This window comes from Bos grunniens, chromosome 21 (genome assembly GCF_055505025.1).
Source record: "Bos grunniens cultivar Pamir isolate PY7600 chromosome 21, Bosgru_T2T1.0, whole genome shotgun sequence".
NCBI classification, from domain to species: Eukaryota; Metazoa; Chordata; class Mammalia; order Artiodactyla; family Bovidae; genus Bos; species Bos grunniens.
The window spans coordinates 17,004,461-17,025,571 of record NC_141185.1 but is presented as its reverse complement, the minus strand read 5'-3'; the positions used below and the strand labels follow the sequence as shown (position 1 = coordinate 17,025,571).

Genomic DNA, 21,111 nt, shown 5'->3' with positions numbered 1-21,111 from the left:
AAAACCCAGCAATATCCATAATCAAAATCAAGTGAAGGCGCTAAATACTCAGATTAAGAGAGAATTTATTCTAATGTGTATATATATTAAAAAGGCCCAACTACATGCTGCCTACAAGAAAACCACATTAAACATACAACCAGAAAAGGTAAAAAGTAGACTAATGGAAAAATTCACCATATTTCAAAAGAAAAAAAGTGGTTTTACTAACATAGATTTCAGAACAAAGTATAAAGAAGGTAATTGCATGATAGCAAGAGGATCAATTTTCAAAAAAACAAATAACCTCGGACCATCTTAGGTGTTTCTGCACCGAATGATAAAGATTCGCAATACTTAAGCACACACTGATTAAATTAAAAGAAGAAAATCCACAGTAGTACTCGCAGATTTCAAAACTCCTCTCTCAAGAATATAGAACAAATAGATAAACCAGTAAGGATTGAAAACACTGAACAGCGCTATTAAACAAGAAAATCAAATTGACATTTATAGAACATTTCACCCAATAATAGCAAAGTGCACATTCTTCTCCAGTGCACATAGAACATTGATTAAGAACATTCACTACATTCTTTGCCATAAAACAGAACTCAGTAAATTCCAAAGTATTCAAGTCTACCAAGTAAGTTCTGTGACCATGAAGGAACTAAATTAAAGATTATTAGTTGAAAGATATATTTAAAATTCCCAAATATTTGGAATTAAGCAACATAACTCTAAATAACATACAGGTCAAAGGAGATATCAAAAGAGAGTAAGAAATATTTTTAAATTTGTGAAAATGAGACTACAACATACTTAATCTGTTGGATGCAGCTAAAAAGGGAATCTATTGCATTAAACATCTAACTCAGAATAAAATAAAGCTTTCAAATCAATGTGTGTAGATATTAATTACCTTGAGAAACTAGAGAAATAAGAGCAGATGAACCACAAAGTAAGCAAATAAAAGGAAATAAAAAAAGATCATAGTAGAAATCAGCAATAAAGAAAAACAACAACAAAAAGACTCAATGAAAACTGAAGTAGTTTTTTTTCCCCAGAAAATTAGTATAACCAGCTAACCTTTGTCCAGGAGAGAGAGAAGACATAAAAATATCAGAAATCAGTGATGCCACTTACTGCACCAAAAATACAAACTGCTTAGAGGCATTTTAGGCAAAAAAAAAACTCCGGGGACTGTTCAGTGAAAACTATAAAACTTTGCTTAAAGACAAGACAGGAAACCTAAATAGTGAGTTACAATGTTTATGTATCAGGAAACTGAAATATATTTGTTATTTCAGTTCTTCCTAAAATCAACTATAGATTCAACATAATCCCAGTCAAAATTCCAGTAGATTTTTGTAGAACTCCATCAACTGAAATTCATATTGAAATGCAAAGGACTAGAGTAACTGTCACAGTTAAGTTTGTATGTCACTTTGAACAGCCCACAGAGTGTTAGCTGTTTTGTCAAAAATTATTCAGGATGTTTTTGTGAAGGCTTTTTTAAAATTTAAATTTATTTATTTTAATTGGAGGCTATGAGACTGAGATTTATATTGTTAGACTGAAAACAAGAGATGACTCTCCTTAATGTGGGTAAGCCTCATCCAATCAGTTGAAGATCTGAAGAGAGACCTTTCTCCAGGTAAGAGAAAATTGTTCAGACTGCCTTAGTAATGGGACACTACTTTTATTCCTGCCTTAGAACTCAACCTGAAACATTGGTTCTTTGCGGATATCAAGCCTGCCAGCCTTGGAGTTGATGGCTTATTGACACGATATGCAGATCTTGGGACTCGTCAGGAGACAAATACACACAGACACACACTCCCTGTTCAGTCTGTCTCTCTGAAGAACACTAATACAGTAGCCAAAAGAGCTTTCATAGAATGGCAAGGTTGGAAGTGTGTTATTTAAAGTTACAGTAATCAATAGTATGCGGTACTGCTATAAAGACAGAAAACTAAATCAATATAGACTTCAAAACTAGACCTCATAGTTCAGAATATAGAGTTCACAACTAAATCCATACATATATGGTCCGTTTACATTCGTCAAAAGCACAAATGCACTTTGGTAGACAAAGAAGAGTCTTTTCAACAAACCGTGCACAACCCATGACTATGTAACTTCTAGAACAAAATATAATAGGAAATTTTGTGATCTTTTTAAGGCAAAACATTTCCTTCTTGTGACATAAAACCCATAATCACTAAAAGAAAATGGATACATTTTTCTTCAAAAATATTAAGAGCTTTTGCTCCTCAAAATATACTGTTAAGAAAATGAAAAGCAAACTACAGAATTGGAGAGAATATTTGCAAGTATTAAGTCTGATAAAATATTGGGTTGGCCAAAAAGTTTGTTTAGATTTTTTCTGTACAATGTTGCAGAAAAAACCAAATAAGCTTTATGGCCAGCTCAATACATATATTCATGATATATGAAGATTTCTGAAAATTCAACTATAAGAAAGCAAAAGGCAATATTTTAAATGAGCAGATAATTTGTCAGGTACTTTGCTAAAGATGATATACAGATGACAAATGAACACCAGAATATTTAAAAATCAGTCATTAGGAAATGTCAATTATGCCCCAATGAGGTTTCATTTTATGCTCTTAATGAAAAAATTTAGTAACAGCCTCTCAGAAAGTTCCAAGAACTGTTCTGCCCATTAGAGCCAAAAGCACAGTTATATAAAGTTTTGAGAAAAGGGGCTATACATTAAGTGACACATTATTGACAGCTTACACAATCCAGGTCTTCACGTACAAAGCGAGTAGTAGGTCGTGGGTCATTGTGGCCCCTTACAAGATTAAGCAGGAAGATTATCTCCTAAGGAGTCACCTTGTCAATACTGGAGAATGTTGTTCTTTATGGGTGAACAAGTATTTCTGCTGAGATGAAGGTTTGGTCAGTGAATGATGCAGATACACAAGGCACAGGAGAAGGGAGAGAGGAGGCCAAAGAACAGAAGAAGAAAAAAAAACCCTTTTATATTTAAATTTTCTTTGATTTGTCTTTCATCAGTATCTGTTAAAATGGTTTAAGTTCTAATTAACAACAACAACCACAAAATACCACATGTGTGAGGATATTGTACAAGCGGAATGCTCACACACCTAAAATAGTATGATCGATTTGGGGTAAGGGATACGGTAACAGTTCGGAGCGTCATAAAAGATAAACCTGTGATTACCACATGACTCTGGCTTTGTATTACAAGGTGCTTACTCAAGAGGCATGAAAGAATGTTTCCAGAAGAAGATTGATATGCAAAATTTCACAGAATTTATTTGTAATAGTTTAGAATTATAAGCAACATAGGTTTCCTTCAGCTGATGAATGGACAAAAATATGCTTTATAAATATGATGAAATAAGACCTAATCATAAAGTGTCAAAAAAACATTGGTATGTGTAACAGTTGAATCAATTTCAAGATAGTTGAGCTGAGTGAAAGGAGCCAGACCCATTCTCCCAAAATAAAGAGAGCATCAGATCAGATCAGTCACTCAGTCATGTCCGACTCTTGGCGACTCCATGAATCGCAGCACGCCAGGCCTCCCTGTACATCACCAACTCCCGGAGTTCACCCAGACTCACGTCCATCGAGTCAGTGATGCCATCCAGCCATCTCATCCTCTGTCGTCCCTTCTCCTGCCCCCAATCCCTCCCAGCATCAGAGTCTTTTCCAATGAGTCAACTCTTTGCATGAGGTGGCCAAAGTACTGGAGTTTCAGCTTTAGTATCGTTCCCTCCAAAGAAATCCCAGGGCTGATCTCCTTCAGAATGGACAGGTTGGATCTCCTTGCAGTCCAAGGGACTCTCAAGAGTCTTCTCCAACACCACAGTTCAAAAGCATCAATTCTTCAGCGCTCAGCCTTCTTCACAGTCCGACTCTCACATCCATATATGACCACAGGAAAAACCATAGCCTTGACTAGACGAACCTTTGTTGGCAAAGTAATGTCTCTGCTTTTGAATATGCTATCTAGGTTGGTCATACCTTTCCTTCCAAGGAGTAAGCATCTTTTAATTTCATGGCTGCAGTCACCATCTGCAGTAATTTTGGAGCCCAGAAAAATAAAGTCTGACACTGTTACCACTGTTTGCCCATCTATTTCCCATGAAGTGGTGGGACCGGATGCCATGATCTTCGTTTTCTGAATGTTGAGCTTTAAGCCAACTTTTTCACTCTCCACTCTCACTTTCATCAAGAGGCTTTTTAGTTCCTCTTCACTTTCTGCCATAAGGGTGGTGTCATCTGCATATCTGAGGTTATTGATATTTCTCCAGGCAATCTTGATTCCAGCTTGTGTTTCTTCCAGTCCAGCGTTTCTCATGATGTACTCTGCATAGAAGTTAAATAAACAGGCTGACAATATACAGCCTTGACGAACTCCCTTTCCTATTTGGAACCAGTCTGTTGTTCCATGTCCAGTTCTAACTGTTGCTTCCTGACCTGCATCAAATTTCTCAAGAGGCAGATCAGGTGGTCTGGTATTCCCATCTCTTTCAGAATTTTCCACAGTTTATTGTGATCCACACAGTCAAAGGCTTTGGCATAGTTAATAAAGCAGAAATAGATGTTTTTCTGGAACTCTCTTGCTTTTTCTATGATCCAGCGGATGTTGGCAATTTGATCTCTGGTTCCTCTGCCTTTTCTAAAACCAGCTTGAACATCAGGAAGTCCACGGTTCACATATTGCTGAAGCCTGGCTTGGAGAATTTTGAGCAGTACTTTACTAGCATGTGAGATGAGTGCAGTTGTGTGGTAGTTTGAGCATTCTTTGGCATTGCCTTTCTTTGGGATTGGAATGAAAACTGACCTTTTCCAGTCCTGTGGCCACTGCTGAATTTTCCAAATTTGCTGGCATATTGAGTGCAGCACTTTCACAGCATCATCTTTCAGGATTTGAAATAGCTGAACTGGAATTCCATCACCTCCACTAGCTTTGTTCGTAGTGGTGCTTTCTAAGGCCCACTTGACTTCACAATCCAGGATGTCTGGCTCTAGGCCAGTGATCACACCATTGTGATTATCTGGGTCGTGAAGATCTTTTTTGTATAGTTCTTCTGTGTATTCTTGCCATCTCTTCTTAATATCTTCTGCTTCTGTTAGGTCCATACCATTTCTGTCCTTTATCGAGCTCATCTTTGCATAATATGTTCCTTTGGTATCTCTGATTTTCTTGAAGAGATCCCTAGTCTTTCCCATTCTGTTGTTTTCCTCTTTTTCTTTGCATTGATCGCTGAAGAAGGCTTTCTTATCTCTTCTTGCTATTCTTTGGAACTCTGCATTCAGATGTTTATATCTTTCCTTTTCTCCTTTGCTTTTCACTTCTCTTCTTTTCACAGCTATTTGTAAGGCCTCCCCAGACAGCCATTTTGCTTTTTTGCATTTCTTTTCTATGGGAATGATCTTGATCCCTGTCTCCTGTACAATGTCATGAACCTCATTCCATAGTTCATCAGGCACTCTATCTATTAGATCTAGGCCCTTAAATCTATTTCTCACTTCCACTGTATAATCACAAGGGATTTGATTTAGGTCATACCTGAATGGGCTAGTGGAATAATATTATTTGTGTAACATTCTTGGAAATGTAAGCCAATACCTTAATATAATCAGATAAAGTAGGGCTGTGGGTAACTGAGGACTGGTGTGGAGAGTTTGATGCAGGTGGATACAGAGATGAAGAGTGTCTGGGTGAACAGAGGAATTACAAAGGGCACAAGGAAATTACAAGGGCATAAGGAAACTTTTGGAGGTGATGGATAGCTTCATTATCTTAATGGTGGTAATGATGTCGTATGTTTACTAATACATCAGACTTACCAAATTGTGCACATTAAATATGTGCATGTCAACTCTATTTCAGTAAAGCTTTTAAAATAATTTATGCTTCTTATATGACAAATGAAGTAGAGTATCCTAAATGGCTAATGAAATAAAGCATCCCTTATATAAGTATCAGCTTTAGGTTTTTTTCAATTCTCTGAGACACCAGCTCTCTCTTTTGACTTTGCCTGGCTGTAGGATCAATGTACAGTTCCCCCTTAGAACTACAATGGCCCCAATTGTTTTTCCCATGCTTTATTGAGGTATAATTGACAAGTGAAATTGCAAATGTTATCACATACAAGGGATGATCTGATAGACACATATATTATGAAATGATTGCCACAACATCAACTAACACATCCACTAACTCACACTGTTACCTTTTGTGTCTGTGTGGTGACAATGCTCCAAACTCTGTTTTGCTGTGCTAGGTTTTGGCCCTGAGGGAGCAACACTCTCTTCTGCATTTAATTCAGTCTTTTAACTTACCTTTTACTTTCTAGAATTGGATACATTGGGTTTTTGTAGGGCTTTAGTGTGCCTGGAAAATCCCACGGACGGAGGAGCCTGGTAGGCTGCAGTCCATGGGGTCGTGAAGAGTCGGACACGACTGAGCGACTTCCTTTTCACTTTTCACTTTCATGCATTGGAGAAGGAAATGGCAACCTACCCCACTGTTCTTGCCTGGAGAGTTCCAGGGACGGGGGAGCCTGGTGGGCTGCCGTCTATGGGGTCGCACAGAGTCAGACACGACTGAAGTGACTTAGCAGTGTGTTTGTTTATTTCTCTTGGATGTTTTGCTTATAAGTTCTTAAAAGCTTGGCAATACATTTATATTTGTTATAGTTTATCCAAGTCCTGGGCTTCCCTAGTGGCTGAGCAGTAAAAATCTGCCTGTCAATGCAGGAGATATCGGTTTGATCTCTGGATTGGGAAGATCCAACCCAACCGGAGAAGCAAATGGCAATTCACTCCAGTATTCTTGCCTGAGAAATCCCATAGTCCATGGGGTCTAAAGGGTCAGATACAACTTAGAGCCTGAACAACATCCAACTCCTAAATGTTTTGCTTTTCGTAATATCCAGAATGCTATGTTATCATAAATACATGTCCTAGAAAGAGTTGAGTGTGTGTATGTATAAAATGCTGAAGACAGGTTCGTGTGGTTCTCCTGGAACCCTGGAAGAACAAGAGAGGATTGACATAGTCGATAAATTCATACAAATTTCAAATGTATAATGGCAAATATTTTCATATGAGATTATTTACAAATTGATCATAGAGATTATGCTAAGAAATACTTTTATTTTTTCTTTTTAGCTGAAAGATGGGAATTCACAGAGGTTGGCATGGAAGAAAAGATTAAACTAAGAACAGAATTATTCTAGATCATAAAGTGGGGTGAGAGATAGAGGGAGCCAGGGAGGGAGATAGAGATTGAAAGGGATTAAGAGGTTTAAAAACTAGGAAATCTGTGAAAAAACAGATACTCAGAAAAAGCAGAATCTAAATCATGGTATTATGATATGTTTTGAATCTCAGGTTCAAGATTTAACACAGTAAATGTGAATTGGTAAAATTACATGTCAAATATGAAAAGCAATTTTCCTTCTATAAATTGGCACTGTTAATTGGGCCTAATATATACTTTTGTTGTGGTGACTTAAGTGAGCTAAGCCAGGGACTATCAAATGGTCTGTCTGTGCCCTACAGCATGTAGTACATTCTGTCAGGAATGGAAATACATGCCACGTGTGCACACACATACACACAGACTTAACACACAATTGAAGCAAAAGTTACACGAAGAATAATGCTTAATCTTTCTGAAAGTGATAAACTCAGAAATTATATGTATTTTCATACTGTTCTCTTAGAAGCTCCCTGGCAGTTCAGCTGGTAAAGAATCTGCCAGCAATGTGGGAGACCTGGGTTCTATCCCTGGGTTGGGAAGATCCCTGGAGAAGGGAAAGGTTCTTTCTGGACTGGAGAATTCCATGGACGGTCCAGACCGTGGGGTCACAAAGTGTTGTTCACAGTTGAGCGACTTTCACTTTTATTCTGTTAGAAAGTGTTGTTTGAGACACTAAGATGAATCCATGATTCACTAGAGGTTATAAACCTTAGTTTTAAAGGCGTAAAGTACTGATCACAGTACCTGATTTAGTCCAAGAAATTTTCCACAAAGTTTTATGTCTTAGTTGTACCATATTTTTCATTCTTTTTACTTTTTTTAAAAAGTTGAAGTATAGTTTATTTATAATATTATGTTAATTTCAGATGTACAATATGGTAACAATATTTTTATAGATCATATTCCATTTAAAGATATTATAAGATAATGGCTATAATTCCCTTCATTGTGCAATATATTATTTTTATTTTTAAACATTTATTAAAATTCAGTTTCTATTTTCTACTGCAATATCAGTTTAGTTCAGTCGCTCAGTCGTGTCCAACTCTTTGCAACCCCACTGCAGTATGCCAGGCTACCCTGTCCATCAACAGCTCCTGGAGTTTACTCAAACTCACATCCATAGTTGCTATACAATGTTGACTTTTCAGTTCTACAACCACACTATTCACTTATACATATACCTGTACCTGTTGTTTTTCAGATTCCTTTGCCATGAAGGTTATGACAGAATGTTGAGTAGAGTCTCCTGGACTATCTCAAGGTCCTCACTGATTATCTCTTTTATATGTGTGTTTCTCATAGTCATAGCCTCTTACTTTATCCCTCCCAACTTCCACTTTTGGTAACTATGTTCCTTTTCTAAGTCTGTGAGCCTGTTTTTGTTTGGTACATTTGTTCATTTGTATCAGGTTTTAGAGTCCTCTAGAAGGGAATGGCACCCCACTCCAGTACTCTTGCCTGGAAAATCCCATGGGTGGAGGAGCCTGGTGGGCTGCAGTCCATGGGGTCACGAAGAGTCGGACACGACTGAGCAACTTCACTTTCATTTTTCACTTTCATGCATTGGAGAAGGAAATGGCAACCCACTCCAGTGTTCTTGCCTGGAGAATCCCAGGGACGGGGGAGCCTGGTGGGCTGCCGTCTGTAGGGTCGCACAGAGTCAGACATGACTTAAGTGATTTGGCTGCGGCACCAGCAGCATAAATGGTATCCGTGATGCTTGTTTTCTCTGTCTGGTTTACCTGATTCATGTGATAATCTCCTGGTCCATCCATGATGCTGCAAATGGCACAAATTTCATTCTGCTTTCTGGCTGAGTAATAGTATAGTGAGTATATGGAACATCTTTCTGGATTCATCTGGTGATGGACAGTTCGATTATTTCTATGTCTTGCAATGACTTTTGAGGGATATGTGTCTTTTTGAAGGATGGATTTATCTGGGTATATGCTCCATAGTGAGATTCCTAATTTCAGTTCAGTTCAGTTCAGTTGTCGCTCAGTCGTGTCCATCTTTTGCAACCCCATGAATCGCAGCACATCAGGCCTCCCTGTCCATCACCAACTCCAGGAGTTCACCCAACCTCATGTGCATCGAGTCGATGATGCCATCCAGCCATCTCATTCTGTTGTCCCCTTCTCCTCCGGCCCGCAATCCCTCCCATCATCAGGGTCTTTTCCAATGAGTCAACTCTTCTCATGAGGTGGCCAAAGTATTGGCGTTTCAGCCTCAGCATCAGTCTTTCCAATGAACACCCAGGACTGATCTCCTATAGAATGGACTGGTTGGACCTCCTTGCAGTCCAAGGGACTCTCAAGAGTCTTATCCAACACCACAGTTTAAAAGCATCAATTCTTCACTGCTCAGCTTTCTTCACAGTCCAACTCTCACATCCATACACGACCATTGGAAAAACCATAGCCTTGACTAGATGGACCTTTGTTGGCAAAGTAACATCTCTGCTTTTTAATATGCTATCTAGGTTGGTCTTAACTTTCCTTCCAAGGAGTAAGCGTCTTTTGATTTCATGGCTGCAGTCACCATCTGCAGTGATTTTGGAGCCCCCCAAAATAAAGTCAGACACTGTTTCCACTGTTTCCCATCTATTTCATGAAGTGATGGAAACAGATACCAGGATCTTCATTTTCTGAATATTGAGCTTTAAGCCAACTTTTTAAACTCTCCTCTTTCACTTTCATCAAGAGGCTTTTTAGTTCCTCTTCACTTTCTGCCATAAGGGTGGTGTCATCTGCATATCTGAGGTTATTGATATTTCTCCCGGCAATCTTGATTCCAGCTTGTGCTTCCTCCAGACCAGTGTTTCTCATGATGTACTCTGCATATAAGTTAAATAAGCAGGGTGACAATATACAGCCTTGACGTCCTTCTTTTCCTATTTGGAACCAGTCTGTTGTTCCATGTCCGATTCTAACTGTTGCTTCCTGACCTGCATATAGGTTTCTCAAGAGGCAGGTCAGGTGGTCTGGTATTCCCATCTCTTTCAGAATTTTCCACAGGTTATTGTGATGCACACAGTCAAAGACTTTGTCATAGTCAATAAAGCAGAAATAGATGTTTTTCTGGAACTCTCTTGCTTTTTCCATGATCCAGCGGATGTTGGCAATTTGATCTCTGGTTCCTCTGCCTTTTCTAAAACCAGCTTGAACATCTGCAAGTTCCCGGTTCACGTATAGCTGAAGCCTGGCTTGGAGAATTTTGAGCATTACTTTAACTAGCGTGTGAGATGAGTGCAATTGTGCGGTAGTTTGAGCATTCTTTGGCATTGCCTTTCTTTGGGATTGGAATGAAAACTGACTTTTTCCAGTCCTGTGGCCACTGCTGAATTTTCCAAATTTGCTGGCATATTGAGTGCAACACTTTCACAGCATCATCTTTCAGGATTTGAAATAGCTGAACTGGAATTCCATCACCTCCACTAGCTTTGTTCATAGTAATTAATGCTTTCTACGGCCCACTTGACTTCACATTCCAGGATATCTGGCTCTAGGTCAGTGATCACACCATCGTGATTATCTGGGTCATGAAGCTCTTTTTTGTACAGTTCTTCTGTGTATTCTTGCCATCTCTTCTTAATATCTTCTGCTTCTGTTAGGTCCATACCATTTCTGTCCTTTATCGAGCCCATCTTTGCATAAAATGTCCCCTTGGTATCTCTAATTTTCTTGACAAGATGTCTAGTCTTTCCCATTCTGTTGTTTTCCTCTATTTCTTTGCATTGATTGCTGAAGAAGGCTTTCTCTTCTCTCCTTGCTATTCTTTGGAACTCTTCATTCAGATGCTTATATATTTCCTTTTCTCCTTTGCTTTTCACTTCTCTTCTTTTCACAGCTATTTGTAAGGCCTCTCCAGACAGCCATTTTGCTTTTTTGCATTTCTTTTCTATGGGGATGGTCTTGATCCCTGTCTCATGTACAATGTCACAAATCTCAGTCCATAGTTCATCAGACACTCTGTTTATCAGATCTAGTCCCTTAAATCTATTTCTCAGTTCCACTGAATAGTCATAAGGGATTTGATTTAGGTCATACCTGAATGGTCTAGTGGTTTTCCCTACTTTCTTCAATCTCAGGGTACCTCTATTTTTCATTTTTATAAGGAACTTTGCTACTTTTCTCCATAGTGGCTGTTGCAAATCTACATTCCCACCTTCAGTGTATGGTGGCTCCCTTTTATCCCTGCCCTCTGTAGCATTCTTCCTGTTTGGATCTTGTGATGACTGGTGTCAGGGGATATAGCCTCATTATGATTGGCAGTTTTTCTAACCACTAGGGAGGCTGAGCATCTTTTCAGGTGAATTTTCTTTGAGACAGTAAAGTTTAGCTCTTGAGATTGGTTTCTAGAGAGTCAGTACTGTTTTGATTTTGTTTCCCATTACCTGCCTTGGGACATTTCTTGAGGGAAGGGGTTCAAGGGCAGCCCAGAGAACTTGTGACCCTTAAGTGCCCGGCAGTGCGGGTTTTAAAGTTGTAGTTCTCAGGTGTGGCCACAAGGCAGTAGCACATCTTCATGCCCCACTGGTACCTCAGGAAACCAGAGCCTTAAGTCATTGTACAGTGTATTTTTGTGGCTTATCTACTTTATACATATTTCTTAATCTCATACCCCTAATTCGCCCCTGCCCTTTCCCTCTCCTCACTGGTAACAAGTTTATTCTGTTTATCTGTGAGTCTGTTTCTGTATTGCTCAATGTACTGGGATATTTTAAAAATTCCACACGTAAATGATAACGTAGAGGATTATGGCCCTAAGCATGATAACCTCTAATTCATTCGTGTCACTGAAAATGGCAGAACTTCATTCTTCTTAATGTCTGTGCAACATTTCATTGTATATATATATATATATATATATATATAAAACACTTCTTTATCATTCATCTGTTAATGGAAACTTAGATGGCTTCCATATCATGACTGTTGTAAATAATACTATGAATATTGGGGCATGTATATCTTTGGTCTTTTTTATGATAACCAGTATGACAGGTGTCAGCTGATAATTCATCGTGGTTTTGGTTTGCATTTTTCTGATGGTTAACGATGTTGATCATCTTTTTATGTGCTTGTTGACATCTTTTTATGTCTTCTTTGATCATTTTTGTTTGTATGAAATATCTTTTTCCATCCACACACTTTCAACCTGCGTCTGTTTTTAGCTCTGAGTCTTTTGTAGGCAGCATATGAATAGGTCTTGTTTATTATGCAGTCAGACACCTTATGTCTTTGACCATTTAGTGCATTGGTGTTTTAAGTGATTATTGATATGTATGTACTTGCCATTGTATTACTTAATACAATGTGTTAATAGTTTTAATAGTTCTTCTCTGTTCTTTTTGTAGGTTTTTCCTTGTGGTTTGATGACTTTCTTTAGCAGTATGTTTTTGTTGCTTCCTTTCTAGTTTTTGTATATCTATTGTAGGTTTTTGATTTGTGATTTCCATGGGTTTCATATATGTTGACCTATATCTACATGTTTTAAACTGGTAGTCATTCTACATTTTTTCTTACTTCTGTCCTCCACATTTTGCATTTCTGGTGTCATATTTTACATTTTTATGCTTATTTAACCCTTTATTTTGGTTGTTGGTTTTCCAATTTTTTTCTTTTAAAGCTTGTACTAGCATTTATGTGGTTAATCCACACCCTTTACTCTACATTTGCCTTCACTAGCAGTTTTTGTTTTCCTTTCCTATAAATTCTTAATTCTTGTTGTAACCCTTTTTTCCCACTTAGAGAAGACCCTTTAACATTTTTTTTTTTTAGGGTCAGTTTAGTATTGATGAATTCTTTAAGTTTTTGCTTGCTTGAGAAGTTGTTTTGTTTTTTGGGGTTTTTTTAATGTGTACTTTAACTCTGAATAATAATCTTGCTGGTTAAAACTACCCTAGGTTGTAGGGGTTTTCCTTTCAGGACTTTAAACTGTATCATGCTGTCATGCCATTCACTTCTGACCTGTAAAGTTTCTGCTGAAAAATCAGCTGATAGTTTCATGGGGATTCTTTTTGTATGACTCTTATTTTTCCTTGCTGTCTTTAGAATTCTCTCTTTACCCTTACCTTTTGACATTTTAGTTATGATATAATTTGGTGTGGGTCTCTTTAGGTTCATCTTGTCTGGGACTCTGTGTGTCCTGTGAAAGTGAAAGTCACTCAGTCATGTCCGACTCTGTGCGACCCCATGAACTATACAGTCCATGGAATTCTCCAGGCCAGAATACTGGAGTGGGTATTCTTCTCTGGGGATCTTCCCAATGCAGGGATCGAACCCAGGCCTCCCACATTGCAGGTGGATTCTTTACCAGCTGAGCCACCAGGGATATTTGTTTTTTTCTACAGGTTCCAGAAGTTTCAAGCCATAATTGTACAAACACATTTTTTACCCCTTTCTCTCTCTTCTCTTTCTGGGATATCTATAATGTTAATATTGATAGATTAGTTTTGGTTCCAGAAATCTCTTCAGCTCTCTCTCACTCTCTCTCTGTTTTGTCTTTCTTATTGCTATGCTATTAAATGATTTCCATTATTCTGTCTTCTAGATCAGCATGCATTCTTCTGTATCATGTGGTCTGTTTCCAATTCCTTCTAGTGTGTCTTTCATTTCAGTTATTGTGTTCTTCAATTCTGACTGGATCATTTTTATATTTTCTAGTTTCTGTGAAAATCCTCATTGCGTTCATTTATTCTTTTTCATAGTTCTAGAGAAGGCAGTGGCACCCCACTCCAGTACTCTTGCTTGGAAAATCCCATGGATGGAGGAGCCTGTTAGGCTGCAATCCATGGGGTCGCTAAGATACGACTGAGCGACTTCACTTTCACTTTCATGCATTGGAGAAGGAAATGGCAACCTACTCCAGTGTTCTTGCCTGGAGAATCCCAGGGACGGGGGAGCCTGGTGGGCTGCTGTCTATGGGGTCGCACAGAGTCGGACACAACTGAAGTGACTTAGCAATTACTGTTCTCATTACTGATGTTCAAACACTTTATCTGGTGAATTGTCTCTTTCATTAGCTGTATTTTCAAGGGTTTTTCAGGGTCTTTCATTTGAAACAAATTTCTCTGCCTCCTGGTTTTGCTTAATTTTCTCTGTCTCCATGACATCAGATGAAACATTTACCTACTGCAGACTTGAAGAGGTATCCTTGTGTGGGTGGTCCTATGCAGTCTTTGTAGACCTGGCGTGGGTGGCCCTGTGCAGTCTTTGTAGACCTGGTGTGGGTGGCCCTGTGCAGTCTTTGTGTGCCCAGGGGCTTTGCTGGGAGAGTGGGATCTGAAGTGAGAGGCAGTTGTGTCTTCCCTCACAGTGTATTGGCAGTTATCATCTCGGTGGATGGTGGACATGACTTTTTAAATTGTCTACAGAATATTAAAAAGACAAAGTGCTTCATATTATAAAAATTATTTTGAGCATCTGAATAAGTTTTAATAAGATTACATGATGTTGCAATATCATACACTTCCTAATATTTACAAGTACTTATTACTGAGGCAAGTGGGTCAGAACTTTTTTGTATTTCAGTTTTACTCTCTATGTTAAATTATTCACCAGATGTGTTTTGCCTTCAATGCTATCTGTGGAGTCAAACCTGAATTTGAGGTTATTTTTAGCAACCTGATACCATTCAAGTGTGTTTTATTTCTGTTTTTCCAGTGCCTGAAACACAAGACATACTACAGAGCTCAACAACCTTAAGTGGCTGGGCGTTTTAAATAAGTCCTCAAGATAAATGTGGTTTACAATTTTAATGTTACTATTTAGAAAGAAATAGTGCAATTAATGTCCTAGGATAAGATCAATAAATAATCCATGCACAGTGGTACTAAATTTGAAGTTTCACTATGTTGCTTAATGTATTTTTCTTTAGAAATAATTGATCCCATTGGACAAAGAACTCTTCTGGAAGTGGGACAGTGTCTTTTTCATCTTTATATCTCTCTAGCACTCAGCAGAGTTCCCAGAATGCATAAGACACTGAATAGAAGTATTTTAAAAAACAGAATCAATAGATTTCAAAATATATTAAATAAATGGAAAAATAACAGTTTAGAAACAACTGCATATTAGCAATCGATGATCATCAGTTCTTACCAACCATTTTGCTTAGAAAGTCCACCTCTAAACATGAGTGTTATGCAATATAGCAGATAGTTTGTTGAGTTTCAGTGGTTTTTTTTTAATTTTGAAAATATCTGTCAACTTCTTGAAATATATGAAATCATATGAAATACTTCAGGAATATAAATAAAAGAAAAAATATCTAGGCTTAATAATAGAAAAAAAATTTTTAAGGGAGACAATAGTCATTTGTTTCATTTTTTAAAAAATTAAAATACACATGTATACCTGTGGCGGATTCATGTTGATATATCGCAAAACCAATACAATATTGTAAAGTTAAAAAATAAAATTAAAAAAAATATATATATATAAATTAAAATATAACCATAAAACAGAGTTCCTGATTTATTGGTATATATTTGTTCCTTTTTCTTAAATGCATAGGCCTTTTTAGTTTATAAAATTTCTGTTGGTTGTATCCATATTCTGCATACAATTGAGTCCTTATTCACAAAATATAACAAGTGTTCTGTCATATTTTCACATGTACTTGGCAACTGTTTTAATAACAACAAAATAGTCTAATAAAATGACTTTCTACTAATTTAACTACTTAAGAAATTTTGGCATTTTTAATATAAAAATCATTATTAAATGCATCAAATCTGTTTCCTCATCTATACAATGAAAAAATTAGTTATATATGAATTGTAAGATTTTTTTTAATGTAAGGAAAACTAGATGATTCATTTAAAACACTGAGCAGAGTGCTCAGCACACAATTTGTAATGAATAAATGTGTTGACTATAATCAGTATTATTCTAATAGTGTTTTTTATTAGGTAAGTCCTTAACTGCAATAAGTAAGGTAATTAAATGCTTTTTTTTTTTTAACCCTTATGGAACAGACCAGATGGAGGTTGGTTTTCTAGATTTAGTGGGGAAATTAAACATTATGAGATCATTCAAGGACCATGATTTTTTTTTCTTTTCATTATTATTATTATTAAATTTATTTTTTGCTTTACCACTCATTATGATATTGTTATCAACTGTTTGACTGAAACAGATGAGGCTCACCAAGAGATAGTTGTTCTCTTCTGTTTGTAAAGGAATATAGTCTCTGGGTGGGTAGGTGGTTAAATGGGGGTTCCTTGGTGGCTCAGACAGTAAAGAATCTGCCTGCAATGCAGGAGACCCAGGTTCGATCCCTGGGTGGGGAAGTTCCCTTAGAGTAGGAAATGGCAACTCACCCCAGTGTTCTTGTCTGAAGAATCTCATGGACAGAGGAGCCTGGTGGCTACTGTCCACGGCGTCACAAAGAGCCTGACACAACTGAGTAACTACCACTCTCACTTTCACTTCAGGTGGTTAAATGCCCAGAAGAAGGGAAGAAAAGGATAAGTGAGATTAAGGAACAAATTCATCCCTCTGAACACCAGCGAACCCAAGGATATACATTTTACAACACTTGTACCTCCTCCAAAAGGAGACAAGGTTAAAATGACATCCATAGGTTCCATATCCAGCTGCAAACCCATGATTTCTGAGGATTAGTCAGATGTTCAGGGCTCCTCCTCCAGGTGCAAACAGAAATCTTCATTTTCCAGTGACCTACAAACTAAAATGTAAGATTCCTCTACTACACACCTACAACCGACATACACTACTTGTGTAAGATGGCTTCAGTAAAATCTCCCGTTCCAAAAATACCCACTTTGAAAAAAGAAGAAAGGAGTGGGCATGTTGGGGACACAGTCACTTTTCCATCGCAATTATTAAAACCCGAAGGGCAGGAATTATGAAGAGTCTCTAACTGGGTATATGGACTTCTCCTTTATTATTAGGTTTTTTATTTATTTATTTGTTTGAGAGAAGCAAAAAACAAACCTGTCCATTGTCCTTTCTGGATTCTGGATTTGTTGTCCATTATCCTTCATGGTCACATCAGATCACAGTGGGGTGCATTTGTATTCTCATCTGCAGTGATACCGCTTCTGTAGCCCGCTTTCCTGCATGTAAGCTGAAGGCCCAGAGGTTGCAAATCATTTTAGGAGTAGAAGAGTCAAAGGTATTGGAGATTTTTGTTTGTTTCTTAGGCAATATAATTACTGAGAAACCTAACTTTCGGACTACTTGCTGTCATGAAAGTCTAATTTACTAAAGCCAAGATTTTCTTCTAAATATAGTTTAAAAGCAAAATATCTCACTTATTCACTGCTTTCTCTTCTCAGCTCATGCCCCCTTTCTCAAGTTAATGAAAACGTGCGGCCATCTAAGCAGTATGTTTGAAGGAAGGATGAGTCTGGGGCATGGAGGATATTGTCTCATGGAGGGCACTTGTAGAGAGGTCCTTGAGAAATGCTCTGAGTTTATCTCCTCATATTAGTCATTGGAAAAAATTATTTTTTCCCTAAAGTTTGCAAGGCTTAAATTCTTGTTTCTGATAAATTTAGACTGTAGGCAGCAGATAGAATGGCTTGTGTACACTTTTGTGACCCCTTGGACTGCAGCCTTCCAGGCTCCTCTGTCCATGGGGCTTCCCAGGCAAGAATACTGGAGTTGATTGCCATTTCCTTCTCCAGGGGATCTTCTAGACCCAGGGATTGAACTTTTAGTGAGGTTTGTTCACAGAAGGTGAACGTGCTTGAGGGTTTCATGACTTTGTTGCTTTTGCAATTCTACTTAATTGTAGGTTGTCATTCAGGTTGGTTTTGTCTGAGGTTTCCTCATGATTGATTTTAGATGCCTTTCACATAGCTGTTGCAGTGGTTGGCTAGGGCTGCCATAACAAAGAATCACAGACCAGGTGGCTTAAACAACAGAAGTAGTTTCCTCATAATTCTGGAGGTTAGGGCTCTGCGATTAAGGTGTCACCAGGACTGATTTCTTTTGAGGCCAACCTTGGATTGTTGTGGTGGTTGTTCAGTCACTAAGTTGTGCCCGACACTTTGTGTCCCTGTGAACTGCAGCACGGCAGCCTTCCCTGTCCTTCACTATCTCCCGGAGCTTACTCAAACTCATGTCCATTGAGTCGGTGATGCCATCCAACCATCTCATCCTCTGTCGTCCTCTTCTCCTCGGGCCTTCAATCTTTCCCAGCATCAGGGTCTTTTCTAAAGAGTCCACTCGCATCAAATGGCCAAAGCATTGGAGCTTCAGCTTCAGGATCAGTTCTTCCGATGGACGTTCAGGTTGATTTCCTTTAGAATTGACCTCCCTGCAGTCCAATGGACTCTCAAGAGTCTTCTCCAACACCACAATCTGAAAGTGTCAGTTCTTGGGCAGATAAGAGGAGGATAGGAGGAGTGCTTATGCTTATCCAGAGGCTCTTTAGTTTTTCACTTTTTGTGATTAGGGTAGTATCACCTGCATATCTGAGGTTGTTGACATTTCTCTCAGCGATCTTGAGTCCAGCTGTGAGTCATCCAGCCCAGCATTTTGCTTGATGTACTCTGCATATAAGTTAAATAAGCAAGGGGACAATACACAGTCTTGATGGACATCTTTCTCAATTTTGAACCAGTCGTTATTTCATGTCCAGTTCTAACTGTTCCTTGTTGTCCTGCATACAAGTTCCTCAGGAGGCAGGTACAGTGGTATGGTTTTCCCATATCTTTCAGAATTTTCCACAGTTTGTTGTGATCCGCACAGTCAAAGGCTTTAGCACAGTCCGTGAAGCAGAATTAGAATTTTTTGGAATTCCCTTGCTTTTTCTATGGTCTAACTGATGTTGGCAATTTGATCTCTGGTTCCTCTGCCTCTTTGAAACCCAGCTCGTACATTTGGTAGTTCTTGGTTCACCTGCTATTGAATCCTATCTTGAAGGATTTTGAGCATTACCTTGCTAGCATGTGAAATGAGCACAATTTTACAAAAGTTTGAACATTGTCTGGCATTGCCTTTCTTTGGGATTGGAATGAAAACTGACCTCTTCCAGTCCTGTGGCCACTGCTGAGTTTTCCAGATTTGCTGGCATATTGAGTGCAGCACTTTCACAGCATCATCTTTCAGGATTTGGAATAGCTCAACTGGAATTCCATCACCTCCACTAGCTTTGTTTGTAGTGATGCTTCCTAATGCCCACTTGACTTTGCATTCCAGGATGTCTGGTCCTAGATGAGTGACCACACCATCATGGTTATCTGGGTCATTGAGACCTTTTTGGTACAGTTCTCTGTATTCTTGCCACCACTTCTTAATTTATCTTCTTCTGTTAGGTGCTTACCATTTCTGTCCTTTATTGAGTCCATCTTTGCATGAAATGTTCCCTTGGTATCTCCAATTTTCTGGAAGAGATCTCTAGTCTTTCCCATTCTATTGTTTTCCTCTGTTTCTTTGCATTGATCAACTAAGAATGCTTTCTAACCTCTCCTTGCTCTTTTCTAGAACTCTGCATTCAGATGGGTATATTCTCCCCTTTCTCCTTTGCCTTTTGCTTCTCTTTTCTTTAGGCTATTTGTAAGGCCTCCTCAGACAACTACTTTGCCTTTTTGTGTTTCTTTTTCTTGTGGATGGTTTTGGTCATCACCTCCTGTACAATGTTGTGAACCTCTGTCCACAGTTCTTCAGGCTCTCTGTCTACCAGATCTAATCCCTTGAATCTATTCATCAACCCCACTGTATAAAAATAAGGGATTTAATTCAGGTGATACTTGAATTGTCTACCGTATCTCAGATGGTAAAGAATCTGCCTGCAATGCAGGAGATCTGGGTTTGATCCCTGGGCCAGAAAGATCCCCTGGTGACGGGAATGGCAACCTACTCCAGTATTCTTGCCTGGAGAATTGCGTAGAGAGAAGAGCCTGGCAGGCTGCAGTCCATGGGGTTGACATGACTGAGCAACTAACACTTTCAAAGGGCCTAGTGGTTTTCCCTACTTTCTTCCAGGTAAGCCTGGATTTTGCAATAAGGAATTCAGGGTCAGAGCCACAGCTAGCTCTTGGTCTTGTTTTTGCCTACTGTATACAGCTTCTCCATCTTTAGCTGCAAAGAATACAGTCAGTCTGCTTTCTGTATTGATCATCTGGTCATGTCCATGTGTAGGAAGAGGGTGTTTGCTGTGACCAGTGTATTCTCTTGGCAAAACTCTGTTAGCCTTTGCCCTGCTTCACTTTGTACTCAGGGCCTTGTACTCCATGTTGTACTCTGGGCTTGTAGATGGCTCTTTGCTCTCTGTCTTTATGTTGTCTTCCCTCTATAATTAATAAGTATTTAGGGATAGTTATTTTTATATAATGTATATATTTGTAATTCTTCCCATCCACATGAGAAACCTAGTCCCCACAATGCTTAATATATTGGATGGTTCTGAGGCAAGTGGGACCTGGGTCCCTTTACTGGAGGGTGCTTACACCTGGACAAATGTATCCTCCAGCAATAGAATACAAAGAAGCTATAAGGAACTAAAAGTAACTGCATCCATAGGAAGTTGGGACAAAGTATGAACAGTAACGTACAACAAGGCCAAAACTTAACTATCATTTCTGAGGTCCTGGGAGCAAAAGCAGGTCACCACACATCCTTACATCATCTCCTGTTCGATACCTATCTGCCCCCACATTCACCCCATTTAAGAAAGCAGCTTGCTTCCACTCAGGAAGCAAGCCAGGAAACCTGTTAACTGTTTTCAGTCCTTCATGCTGCAGCATGAGTCCCAGTAAGGCCTTGCCTGAATTCCTCATCTAGTCTCTTAGCAGTTTCTGTTGATTAAAATGTCCAAGAAGCCTGGTTGGCATGAGGTTGTTCTGTCTCCATGGGTTCAGGACCTAAGGTGGG

The 21,111-nt window shown here is 38.7% G+C and overlaps 1 long non-coding RNA gene across 10 annotated transcripts in view; it reads left to right on the top strand.

Moving 5' to 3' along the window:
- The window catches only part of LOC147349186 (uncharacterized), a 287,797-nt gene that overhangs the window by 85,432 nt on the left and 181,254 nt on the right, over positions 1 to 21,111 (top strand). Inside the window, exon 3 of one of the 10 annotated variants that reach the window (XR_015149528.1) lies at positions 16,701 to 18,288. The exons of 7 other annotated variants lie outside the window; for them this stretch is intronic. This is a non-coding gene — a long non-coding RNA (uncharacterized LOC147349186). Of the gene's footprint in view, positions 1 to 1,696; positions 2,133 to 14,925; positions 15,448 to 16,700; positions 18,289 to 21,111 lie in introns of those variants that run through there. 2 more of the 10 variants (XR_015149522.1, XR_015149527.1) reach the window with 2 other exon arrangements.